This window comes from Podarcis vaucheri (genome assembly GCF_965113315.1).
Source record: "Podarcis vaucheri genome assembly, chromosome: 11".
Classification (NCBI taxonomy): domain Eukaryota; kingdom Metazoa; phylum Chordata; class Lepidosauria; order Squamata; family Lacertidae; genus Podarcis; species Podarcis vaucheri.
The window spans coordinates 60,098,674-60,112,041 of record NC_138749.1 but is presented as its reverse complement, the minus strand read 5'-3'; the positions used below and the strand labels follow the sequence as shown (position 1 = coordinate 60,112,041).

Sequence of the window (13,368 nt, the reverse complement as noted above, 5' to 3'; positions counted from 1 at the left end):
CATACTACAGTTGTGGGTAATCTTTAATAGGTAGGTATTAACAGATATTAATTCTAAATTAATTAGGTACTAATGGATACTAATGAAGGGGTTTACATGCAATCTCAATCCCCTTCCAGGAAAAGCAACATTGAAATTTATGGATATCAAAAGCCTATTCCCTAGTCATATTTTCCTCTAACTTTGGTAGAAAAGTGTTATGCATGGAAAACTTCTTATATGTATTTGTTATCACAATAAATTATTGCGTTATTGCTATTGCTATCTTATTTATATGCTGCCTTTTTCCCTGACAGGAACTCAAGGCAGCTTACAGATAAAATAAAAAGGACTAAAAAGGAGAACAACAATGCCATTAATGATTACTTTGACATTTGAGGGCTTGTAAGTTTCAATAATGTATTACTTATTTCCATTTAAAGCCATTTTATATAAAATCTGCAGGCAACATTATTGAGCAAAGGTGGTTGTTTTTGGTTGGTTGGTTTGCTTGTGTTTTTTTAAAATGCTGAACAATGTTTGAAATCATTAACTGGGCAAGAGTGAGGTCTGATATGAGTAAGAAATGTCTTCAACCTGGCTTTGGAATCAAGATTGGTAGGAAGGAAAATAAGGGAGAATTAGTGTACGGCCAAACCTCACCCTGAATGTGGATGCTTTCTGAATATTTCAAGTATGTGATTCTCTTGAAGACTAACTCTTGAAGATGTGGGGGGGGGATATTTTCCTTTGTTCTTCCTAGTCAATAGCAGCTACACACCGTCTGTTAATGTGGGCCGCATGATGTTAACCAAGCAGAGAATTCTATTCTGGGGCTAAATCGAAAAATTGTAGCCATAGAAGGCCTTTTTGATCAGAGTTAGCAAAACATTGTGCCTTCTCCATTCCCCCACTGTCCCTCCCTTCCCTTCTTTCTCAGAGACTCTGCCAAGCATGTCAGATCATGTTAAATTATTCTTGATGGCATTGAGATGTGCAGTACTGTCATCCAAAGACTGGCTTGTGCAGCTGTCACATCCGTTTTCTTCCCGAATCTTGTGCAAGAACTCAGCCATGTTCCAAGCTAGGCTTATCTGCTAATTTATCACGAAAACCCAAACAGACAAGCCTGACAAAGCAAAACAAAAAGAGTCAGAATCAAGGGTTGGAGAGGGAAGGATATTAACCCAAGCTTCCCATCGACAAATGTCTCAGTGCTGTCTAGTGACCTATTGGTGAACCTGTCCACTGAAATAATTTGCCCAGCTTTAGGTTCTTCCTGTGAACAGCCCCAGCCCCATTGGTATAATCTCCATTATTGCATGCATATTAGTGTCATGACCCCCTGGCCTCAGGCGGCCTGTAATGATGTGGCTCAGGAAGAAGCTGCTTTGGGAACTCCCAGACCCTCCAAGCTCATTGAAACCAGTCGGACAGGGAATAGCCTACACAGCTCCTGAAACAGAAGGCCTCTCTTTGACTCTGAGTCAAATGAGCTGAGCCTCGCTAACCAAGAGTCTGCACGCTCTCTTCATCTCAGTGCACAAACACGCTTGGGTCCTTCCTTCCCCTCTTAGGCTCTGCTTGATTTGGCATGCAGGAGTCACATGGTAGCATCAAGGTTCAAGGCTCCAAGTCAAGAGCTTGCCTCTTGAAGACCCTGTCAGCTGAAGTACTGGCTGGGCAGGCCTATATCAAGATTTATGGAAAGGCTGCAGAACTCCAACTCCCTTCACCCTGGACCATTAACTATGCTGGCCAGAGCTGATGGGAACTGGAGTCCAACAACATACGGAGGCCAATTTGTTTTCTGTTCCATAGTCTGGCCACCCTCTGATACAATGCCTATGTGTTGCCAGCGCAGCACCTATGGGCACACAGACAATGGGAGGTGCCCTCCCTGGTGCCTACAGGGTCTCAATCCCTGGATGATGAAATCAGGCTTAAAAAAATAGAATGACCACTATAATTGAGGACTGGGGGGGGGACAAGTGAGTGTGGTTGCATGTGTGCATAATTGCAGTGTGCATGGTGCCCACAACAGTTTTTCCAGTTTCCAAATGGTCAATCCTTCTGAAGAGCTGTCCCAGGTGCTGAAGAGCATTTCTCTGGTTTCACTGCTAGACTGTCATGGGCTAATTACTACCTCGCTCAGCATTGTACAGGTCCAGACTCTGCCTAAAACATAGGTGGCTGACCTTTTTTTGGCCTGAGGGTTGCCAATGCCCTTAGCCAATATGCCAGGTGTGTGTATGGCAAAAAGTAGGTGTGGTCACCCCATGCTTTCTCTCACACGTTCTTGTACAGGCACAGGGCGCGCACACATATGCAGTTGCACTGCCTCCTCAGCTGATTGGTGCAGATCACCTGAGGAAGAGGGTTATTGCCCTATCTGCTCATTAAATGATCAGTCTCATGACTAAGGAAGGAGCAATTTGCATGCTCGTCACAGCACTAGACTCCACTCCTCCCAGTGTTGTGTCTTTCCTTTTTCCCCACCACTGGGGAACCTTTGGAGAGCCAGAAAAATGCTTGCGGGTGAAGCAGATCAGGCCCCTGAACTAGATCCATGTGTGTGTGTGTTTTAGAACAAGGCAATTCTGCTTTGCCACACTTTTGATACTTTTTAATTTATGTATAACAGGAAATATGTTGACAATTGGCATTTGTTTCCTTCTGTTTTCAGAGCATTTTCACCAGTTACCCAAACACCGAGTCTTGAGTTTTCCAGACTCCTAAATTAAATGTGCTCTCCACTTTCCACTCTCTACATCATACTAAAAACAACCAAAAGTGAACCAGTCATTGATGCCTGCTCAGAAGTAATCCCATTGTTCTCAAAATGTGCATAGAACTGCAGCCTAACCCTTGTAATAAAGAGATAGTATTTATTTCAAGTTAATTAATCCCCTGCAATGTAGGACTTACTTGGATATCACCCATCCCTTTGTCTTTCTGGAATTAATACAAGCATACAAATGGATAGATATCCACACACACACATTAAAAGCTTTATAGATCTTTGTGTAAATCCTTTCCTGAATCAGCGCTAACTCTTTTCCCTCTGACTTGCCACTCAGTCCAATCCACACACAGATGGAACGGAATCATTTCCAGGTTTTCCCTCGCTCCCTTCCCCTCCGCCCATCCTTTGACCGGCAGGCAAATGAAGCCATTCAAATATTTGCCTATCTTGTCATCTGTTCTCATCAGACCTTGCAATTCCTGTCATGCCCCACATGTCATTTTAAAGCATAACGTCATTAATACCTAGAGTGCACTAATGGATGCTTCACACATGAACGCATTAATGAAATGTGTTATTGTTTTCCCTCACAGGACATTAACAATCTCACGCACGTCGAGCCCCCAAAGCCCTCCAGTGCTGCTGAAAACCACTAGCTATCAAATGAACCCTCAGTTACACCTCAGTAAGTTTAAGTTCAAGTTTATCACTGAAGCGTCACTCATGTGAAGAGAGGATACAAGCCTCTGAGGGCTTTTGGGTCCGGCTTCAATTACCATAAAGAGAAACAGGAGGCAATAGCCAGGGGTGGGAGGGAGAGAAGCAACACAGCAGAAACAAAATCCTGTCAAGATAAAATAGGAAAGATCTGGGTGTCACTGTAGTGATTTGTTTCTTTGTTTCTCCCTTTTGTCTATGGGCTGATGGTTTGAATAATGAAGAGAGGATTGGTTTTCTCTTGTCGTATACAAACATGGGTGGTCTCGTTTTCTGCTAGCATAGCTGACATATTAAGCAAGATTAAAGATTCTCCGGCAAGGCAGCATTTGAATTGGGTTTCTTAAACCTAAAGAAATGTATATGCACAGGCAGAATTGTAAAATGAACCCCCTGGCCAAAAGTAATATAAAATTGCAGTCCTCTCAGGACAGGTACGGCTTTGATAAATTGGCAGCACTTTGTATTTGGTTTTCAGGATGCTGGTGGCTGTGTTGAAAGGGAAATAGGATCCCAGTTGTTGGTTTTTATTTTTTAAAAAAGCTTTCTTTAATGACTTGAACTGAAGTTACCTATACTGTATTGCAAAACAAAGATGCATCAAGGTTATTGCTAATTTGTGGATGGGTTTCAATTGCATAGTGGCAAATTCAGGTTGTGTGATGAAGGTGAATTTAGAACTCATGCACAATAAAAATGCTTTTAAAAAACAACAAGTTTTTGGTGGTAAAGAAAGTTATGTGGAGCTGCACTGGGAAGTATATAATGGCAGTTGCTTGATGCAACATTGTATTCTCTCCCCACAAACAAATATTAAAGAAACAGTGGACACTGCATAACACACACACACACACCCCTGAAATGTTGTGCAGACAAACCCAGATGAATTTTGAGTAAACGGGTAATCCTTCAGGAGTCGCCGTTTTGTCCTACGCTTTTTATTCCTGGTAATGCATCCACAGGTTACTTTCAGGACAAAAATCACACTCAAATGTGGGTTTAATTTACACATAAGTCAGATACACCAAGATACACCTGAAGGAGCATCTCCACCCCCATCGTTCACTGAGGTCCAGCTCCAATGGTCTTCTGGCAGTTCCCTCACTGCAAGAAGTGAGATTACAGGGAACCAGGCAGAGGGCCTTCTTGGTGGAGGCGCCCTATGGAATGCCCTCCCACCAGGTGTCAAGGAAATAAACAGCTACCTGACTTTTAGGGAAGTTTTTAATGTTTGGAGTATTACTCTGTTTAATATTCTGTTGGGAGCCACCTAGAGTGACAGGGAAAACCCAGCCAGATGGGCGGGCTATAAATTAATTATTTAATAATAATAATAATAATAATAATAATAATAATAATAATAATCAGTGTCCACATGGCAGGGCAGAGTGAATGTGTGTTTGAAGCATGGTAGAGACTGGCAGCCACTCCAAGCTTGCTTTACTGCAGAGTCAAATAACATCCCAGAAGGGCTATGTTTGGGGTTTATTTATATATTCACCAAAGCTATCTTTATATCACATTTTGTAGTAATATGACCACCACTCATTTGTGCAATAAATGTGCAGTATCGCTTTTGTTGTAGATGAAACAAAATTTAAAAATTCCTTCCAGTAGCACCTTAGAGACCAACTAAGTTTGTTATTGGTATGAGCTTTCGTGTGCATGCACACTTCTTGTAGAGATATCGGTTTCCCCTACGCCTGCAGAGCTACTGCCAGGTCCTCTTGGAAGAAGTGGTCCCTGGGCAGCCCTGGACCTCTGCTTTCTCCCTGGAATTGATTCACCTGTACCAGCACCACCAGTGGCCTCGTGCACTCACACATTCGTAAATATGTGTCATGAAAGGCTACGCATTCCCCTGTAAGAATCCCCCCACAACAGCCCACACTTTTTCCATTCCCTGAAACATGGCAGTCCCCTCTGGAGTAAGGATGACCTTTCTTCCATTGCTTTGGAACTGGCTGTTGGCACTGGAACTACTTGAACTGGGTGCAAAGGAAATTGCCTGTTTTTGTTACGGAAATGGCCACCATGGTGCCTGAAATAGAGATCACAGCTCCAGATACAGAAAGTGTTAGGATCATGGCATGGTGGGAAAAACTACTCCTCCCTACCCCACACCCCAGGGTTTCCAGGTTGCTATGTATATAACAACAAAGAAGAAGAAAAAGAAAATGGCATGTGCATCAATTGTATTCACACATGTCTATTTTGGCCCTGAGTTCCTGCTAAGTTTTTTGTCATATGGAAAGGTCTGATGTTGAGACAGACTTTCTGTTTGCTGCAGAGCCACATAAGAGCATAAAAAGTAACCAAAGTCCCTTCGAGTCCAGCATCCTATTCTCACAGTGGCCAATGAGACCAATAAGGGAAGTCCACCACACACAGGGCATGAAGGCAATGTCCTCCTCAGAACTGGCATTCAGAGGTGCTGACGCTTGAGGTAGCATGTGTCCATCACGGCTACTAGCCTTTGGTAGGTTTATTAATGTATTCAGATACATTAATGTATCTGAACCCATTTTAAAGTCATCCAAATTCATGACCATCAATACATCTCATAAATTGGTGCCAACATATAAATCCTTCCTTCCTCTTACAGGCTCAGTTGTTCTAGAACAGGCATAGGCAAACTCGGCCCTCCAGATGTTTTGGGACTACAATTCCCATCATCCCTGACCACTGGTCCTGTTAGCTAGGGACGATGGGAGTTGTAGTCCCAAAACATCTGGAGCACTGAGTTTGCCTATGCCTGTTCTAGAAACTGATCCTTCTCAAGAACTTGCAAATTGGCAGTGGAACACAATTCTTTCTGGTTCAGGTAGCCAACTTTTTTCTGCAACATCATGAACTTTGCCTTTCCTTGCTATTAGCTAATCAATACAGACCATAAACCTGTGACTACCTTCTGCTATTACATGAGTTCCTCAACATAATTTCTTCATGTTTCCAGCCAAGAGTTTTTCATCACTTAGCCCTTTCTATCTCTTCTATCTCTTTCTATCTCTTCTGAATTAATGGCAGTGTCAGCAGCATGGAGCTACATTTGCAAAAAAAAAATCACCTTAAATTGGCATGTCTTCTCCGTCTCTATTTCTTCCTAAGGACATGTTCATATAGACTTTTTAAGGGATTGTGTGGGCTTTGTCAGCACTCTGAATTTTCACATTATGAGAGTAAAGGAAGCTGCTCTCATGCCACACACAAACACACCCCGTTCTATCAGGATCTGGCATGTTTGGGCAGCCGCAGTTGAAAGTGGAGGAAGGAGAAGAAGCTGGGAGGGCTGGGAAAGCCATCTGCTTGTCTCCTTGGAGACCCACTGCCAGTCAGGATGAACAACACCAGGTTTTGTGGACAAATTAACTGAGTTTGGGTCAGGCAGTTTCATTCATACGGTGAAATATGATGCATGAGGGACAATTTATGAGCTGCCGCTCATCCCAAACATAACCTATATAACATGCATACAGACCCACAGCTCTGTGGCCTATTGCATTGGGCTATGCCTTTTCTAATGTCTTCTACAAATGCTTCTTCTGTTCCACTGCCAAGCAGGAACTGAAAAGCTGTTTTTTGTGTCTGTTACATTTTATATTTAATACCTGAAAATGACTACCAGCCCAAATTTAGGAACAGTTCTGAGATGTACACAACTGCTTCCAGCATTCCTGCTTGATTAGCAACTTCATGCCACAAAATACAGCTCTTGGGTTCCACCCCCTCCCTCCCAATCTTCAAATTTATGAGCAACTTCACACTTTTACAATTCTCTTTTCCCTTTGGATGGGGAATGCCGTTCTCTTCTGCAGCAGTGGCCTGAAGCGATTCCATTCACAATGTCTTTAGCCAGAGCAGCAGCTTCTAGCCAACGTTTTCATTGGAACAATGCCCAGTTGTGCCTCATTTATTCAGGAAACTATCTTTTGCTAGAGAGCATTTAGAGATTATTACCCATGAACCCTGCAGTGCAATATATATTGCTCAAAACGTACCACGTTTCGGCTGATTATGGCTTTACATCACTGGCACTGGAGCTGTGAAGCCAGAATTCTTTTTACTAGCCAAGAGAGATTCAAGAGGGCAGGCACTTTTTGGTTTCCAGAGGGTATAACAACATCTAGTCATGCTCTTAAGACTTTCATTTGCAAATGTTTTAACTACGTTCAACAGATACAAAGCTGGCAGAAGGACAAAGCAGGTGAATTGGGGACTTTGAACCATTTGCTTCTCCAGAGGACTGCTTCTTGCTCTGGAACTACTTAAGTTGTGCATCTCGGGGGGGGGGACACCCACAACATCCCACACATGCACATGTACATAGGACCTCTCCTCACACATGCAAATCAGTTCACACAATACCCTAAGTGTACTTGTAGCAGAAAACAGCACTTGCATTCCACTTCAAATTCTATAGGCCCCATCTATAGCAGAGGCTTAAACTGGCTTGATGGGCATTGCATCTTCTGAAAGAACACAGGAGCCAACAATGTCTAAGGGAACCAGGCAGAGGGCCTTCTCGGTAGTGGCGCCCGCCCTGTGGAAACGCCCTCCCATCAGATGTCAAAGAGATAAACCTAACATTCAGAAGACATCTGAAGGCAGCCCTGTTCAAGGAAGTTTTTAATGTATTTTGATGTATTTTTAATCTTTGTTGGAAGCCACCCAGAGTGGCTGGGGAAACCCAGCCAGATGGGCGGGGTACAAATAATAAATAATAATAATTATTATTATTATTATTATTGGAAATAAATACTCAGCACTCTCAACAAATGACAGTTCTCAATATTAACTTCCAGGCAAGTGGTCTTATGCTGTTACATAATGGTTACGTATGGTTTTATAAGGCCACAGAATAATCATTTCATGTCATTTTATCTTCAGCCCAAGCTACACATTACACAGGAGATCCATGACTGGATCTCCCAGTGATTTAATTTTTACTTGAAAGATGGAAGTATACATCGCAGTGGGATGAAGAGTCTTCATGTGCCCAAGGAATAATTTATTTATACCCCACCCATCTGGCTCAGTTTCCCCAGCCACTCTGGGCGGCTTCCAACAAAATATTAAAATACAATAGTCCTTCAGATATTAAAAGCTTCCTTAAATGGGGCTGCCTTCAGATGTCCTCTAAAAGTCTGGTAGTTGTTTTTTCCTTTGACATCTGGTGGGAGGGCGTTCCACAGGGCGGGCGCCACTACCGAGAAGGCCCTCTGCCTACTGTAATCTTGTGCAGAAAGAGAAAATCTGAAGTAAAACCTGGGCAGGAGCCACATCAGACTCTGGTAAGTTGGAACCATTAGAAAAACCAGTGGCATTCCAAACATTTCAGGGGGCTTAAAAAATGAGGCCTTGGAGAAAAGGGCAATTAACCCCTTTCCCCCTGTGCCACTTCCCTGATCTAAACTGCATCCTCAGATAGGAGGAAATACAGCTGAAGTGAAAGGGCTAAACCCACCACGAGATTCACCCACAGGTCTTCAACGTAACATATATTTAGGTTTTTGGAATTCAAAATAACCCATTACCTGTGCTGCGGCCCTCTTAGGCATTCTAACAACTTTACACCAGGGAGACAACTTCCGATCACACCTCTGAAATTCTCACAACATCCTTCTCCTATGCCCGGTTTAAGATGCGCAACCTGTATTACTCACTCCAATAATTCCTCTGCTGTTATCTGAGAAAGAACGAGTCTCCCTGGGATCGGGATCATAATTACAAATAGCTAGAAGGATCCGTTCTAAGAAAATGAGATATTTTCTTCAGGTAGGACAATCAAAAATCAATTAGGGCTTAAACACAAGGCAGCATTGCCAGGCCCTGGAGGTGTAATAAGTAGCACTTGGCTTGCCTCTTCATTACCAAGATAATCAAGAATGACACTGCTTAATTATTTGCAATGATCCTACATAATTTGTTTCTGAAGTGTTATGCTGAGTTAGGTCGCCTTGGTATGCAGCCACCAACACTTCCATTTCCACACTGTTCCTTCTAATAATAAACTAGAAGCATAAATCACATCTTTTGAAAGTTTCCAAACAATCCTGCCAAGAGCCAAAACGGACAATCCAAGGCAATGGGTTTCTTTGTTTTCCTGTCTCAGTGAAACTTTGCCAGGGTGCATTCTAGTACAGTGGTATCTCTGGTTATGAACTTAATTCATTCCGGAGATCCGTTCTTAACCTGAAATTGTTCTTAACCTGAAGCACCACTTTAGCTAACGGTGCCGCCACGCAATTTCTGTTCTCATCCTGAAGCAAAGTTCTTAACCCGAGGTACTATTTCTGGGTTAGCGGAGTCTGTAACCTGAAGCGTCTGTAACCCGAGGTACCACTGTATGTGGGGGTGGGGGTGGGAAAAGCCTCCTTTCTGTGGTAGCTCCTCACATATTGAACCCACTCCCTCCTAAGGTGCTTTTGGCCTCATCTCATCACAATTTTCTGGGAGGCTTTTCATTAAACAAATAAATGAGTTGCTGCTACAATTAGTAATTGCCCTTTAGTGATTTGTTGCTGTGCTGTTGTTATTAAGGATTGTACCTTTTTATGGATTCTTATGTGGGCTTTTGGCTGCCCTTTGCTGTGTTCAGTGAGCCCTTTAGGTCCAATGGATAATGGCCGAGCCCCACGTCTGGCCAACAGGGAAAGGCTGTCACTCAATAATAATAATAAATAATAATAATAATTATACCCTGCCCTCCCCAGCCAAGACCGGGCTCAGGGTGGCTAACACCAGGTATAAAAAGGTAGCCGTGTTGGTCTGCCATAGTCAAAATAAAAAAATTCCTTCCAGTAGCACCTTAAAGACCAACTAAGTTAGTTCTTGGCATGAGCTTTCGTGTGCATGCACACTTCTTCAGATACGAAGAATCTGATACGTATCTGAAGAAGTGTGCATGCACACGAAAGCTCATACCAAGAACTAACTTAGTTGGTCTTTAAGGTGCTACTGGAAGGATTTTTTTTATTTTGACCAGGTATAAAAACAATCGATTAAAATACAACTTAAAAACAAGATGAAAACACAACATTAAAATGCAGCCTCATTTCAGTAGAAACTCAAATCAAAAACTTTTGGGGGGATAAAAACGTCAAGTCTTCATCAAGTCTAACTATCCAGACCGGTCCTACATGGGCCAGAAAAAAACCCAGGGAAGTCCCCAAATAGGAGTTCCATCACAGGAGGAGAAAGGAAAAAGGAAAGAGGGGGAGGGGATCAAATTGATTAAAAGCCAAAGGCCAGGCGGAACAACTCTGTCTTACAGGCCCTGCAGAAAAAAATCAGATCCTGCAGGGCCCTGGTCTCATGAGGCAGAGCGTTCCACCAGGCCGGGGCCAGTGTTGAAAAGGCCCTGGCCCTGGTTGAGGCTAATCTGACTTCCTTAGGGCCCGGGACCACTAGGGTGTTGCTATTTATGGACCTTAAGGTCCTCCGTGGGGCATACCAGGAGAGGCGGTCCTGTAGGTACGAGGGTCCTAGGCCATATAGGGTTTTAAAGGTCAAAACCAGCACCTTAAATCTGACCCTGTACTCTACCGGGAGCCAGTGCAGTTTGAAAAACACTGGGTGAATATGCTCCCATGGCAGAGACCCCGTGAGGAGCCTTGCTGCAGCATTCTGCACCCGGTGCACCATCCCTGACTTGAACTGACCAACTGGCCACTACCGTGAGGATGCAATACAAGAAAACCTCCATTTTATGTCCACAATGCTAAAGAGACAGATGTTGTGCAAATGTTTTTAAGCCATCCCTAGTGATTAAGGCTGTGCACACAATGTTAAAGCACATTTGAAGCACTTTCTTTCCCTCAAATAATTTTGAGGACTGTAGTTTACACCTCACAGAGTTACCATTTCCAGCAACCCTTAATAAACTTCAGAATATCTTTTCTTATAGCTATGCTCCTGGGACAGGTTCAAGGTTCTTGTGTTAATTCAAAAAGCCCCAGACAACTTGGGCCTAACGTACCTGATTCCTTATGCTGCACCTCAATTGCTGTGATCTTTTGATTGGCCCCTAAGGCTCGGTCTGCCCCCACCAGGGGCCAAGCCATTAGTGCCCTGTGGAACTCCTTGCCAATTGAAGTCTGGCAGGAGTCATCCCTGCTTTCTATTAGATGTCTTTTTAAACGTGCACTTTTCAGACAGAGTTGGGAATGCGATTTTTTTTTAAAAAAACCTGCCTTTACCAATGCTTTTGTTGAGGTGATATATCACCTTGTTTTGTTTTTGATGAATATGCAGTTTCTAAATATTTAAATAAATAAAAAAAATAACTCTATCTAGTTCCCCCTGTTGCAGGCAGATAGTTGCTGATTGTCCAGCCATCAGGCCTACTCATGTCTAGCCCCAATATCTGGCCTTCCCATCCTGAATTGGGTTAATTCTATTCTTATTCAGTGATCTCAATTAAAAAAAACTCCATTTATGATGCAAGCAGTAAACTTTATGATAACGGTTTATTAATACTTGACTGCATACTCCCCCAATTACAAATTTTGGAGTTGTTTTTAACAGCGCTAAAGCTAGCATTATCTGTATAATGCATTTGTTTATTTACCATGAATATTTATACACAGTAAACTCTCAATAAATCGGCAGTGTTAACGCCAGCACCAACTGTAAATCGCTACATAGAAATTTACGGTTAATTTGCTAGAATCTGATGCACAGGCAAATGCAGTAAATTAAATGTTATATTCTAAACGAGGTTTATGACTTGCACTCTTCTAATAGATGTATTCTTAGAATGGAGATTATTGTGGGGAGGCAGACGAAGAAGACAAAGTCCATAAATAAAAGCAAGGGATGAAAAAGGGGGAGGGGGGAGAAACAGAGAGGAAATCAAGAGGATTAAAATTAAACGAAGGCCAGTGGGGCTAATGGCAGGAACACAGTGCTAAGTTTGGAGGAGGAGATTGCAGTAATTAGTTAATTACTCTGAAGTGCTTTGAACATGAAAAGTGCCGTATAAATGCTAAGTGTCATTAATAATCAGTTTTATGATTTCCCTGCAGTGTCAACAATATTTTCAAACTCATTCACAATTCAAGATCTCTTCCCCTTTCTCGACTTCTGAGAAAGGAGGGTGTCTAATTGCCGTATCGAGTACATTTCTCAGATTCTGCGGTCTGCCATTATTTCAGTCACTGTTTCCCTAACTGGCCTCCAGAAAGGGCAACAAAAACACTGCAATGCTTCAGTCGGCACTTGCCCTCAGAATTGCCATTCTGACCCGGCGGGCCCAGGTCTATGTCTCCAACAGTGACTGGCAAGATGGCCAAGCTAGAGCACTTGCAAGCAGAGCAAGGGGGTGATTACCATCTCAGCTAGTTGCCCCAGCGCCTGACAAATAAATAGAAGCAGACCAACTGAATACTGTATTAGGGCTGTGTCCCAGGAGTGATGATGTATGGAAGTGAGAGCTGGACCATAAAGAAGGCTGATCGCCAAAGAATTGATGCTTTTGAATTCTGGTGCTGGAGGAGACTCTTGAGAGTCCCATGGACTGCAAGAAGATCAAACCTCTCCATTCTGAAGGAAATCAGCCCTGAGTGCTCACTGGAAGGACAGATCGTGAAGCTGAGGCTCTAATACTTTGGCCACCTCATAAAAAGAGAAGACTCTCTGGAAAAGACCCTGATGTTGTGAAAGATTGAGGGCACAAGGAGAAGGGGATGACAGAGGACAAGATGTTTGGACAGTTTTCTCGAGGCTACCGGCATGGGTTTGACCAAACTGCAGGAGGCAGTGGAGGACAGGAGTGCCTGGCGTGCTCTGATCCATGGCATCACGACTGAACGACTTAACAACAACAACAACAACAACAACAGGAGCCACCCCTCCCAATCCACCCTGAGCTGGCAATCTCCAGTCAGGCTGACCCAACCTAGGGTAACCCAGGGACCACCTTGCTT

The 13,368-nt window shown here is 43.2% G+C and overlaps 1 long non-coding RNA gene and 1 pseudogene across 2 annotated transcripts in view; one reads left to right on the top strand and one right to left on the bottom strand.

Moving 5' to 3' along the window:
* LOC309542729 (splicing factor C9orf78-like) overlaps nucleotides 1-11,511 on the bottom strand; it is a 34,991-nt pseudogene extending 23,480 nt beyond the window's left edge. Inside the window, exon 1 of the transcript XR_014224572.1 lies at nucleotides 11,421-11,511. The product of XR_014224572.1 is annotated as a splicing factor C9orf78-like (transcript). The remainder of the gene's footprint in view (nucleotides 1-11,420) is intronic.
* LOC309542799 overlaps nucleotides 1-13,368 on the top strand; it is a 390,515-nt gene that overhangs the window by 20,223 nt on the left and 356,924 nt on the right. The gene's annotated exons all lie outside the window — the stretch shown is intronic.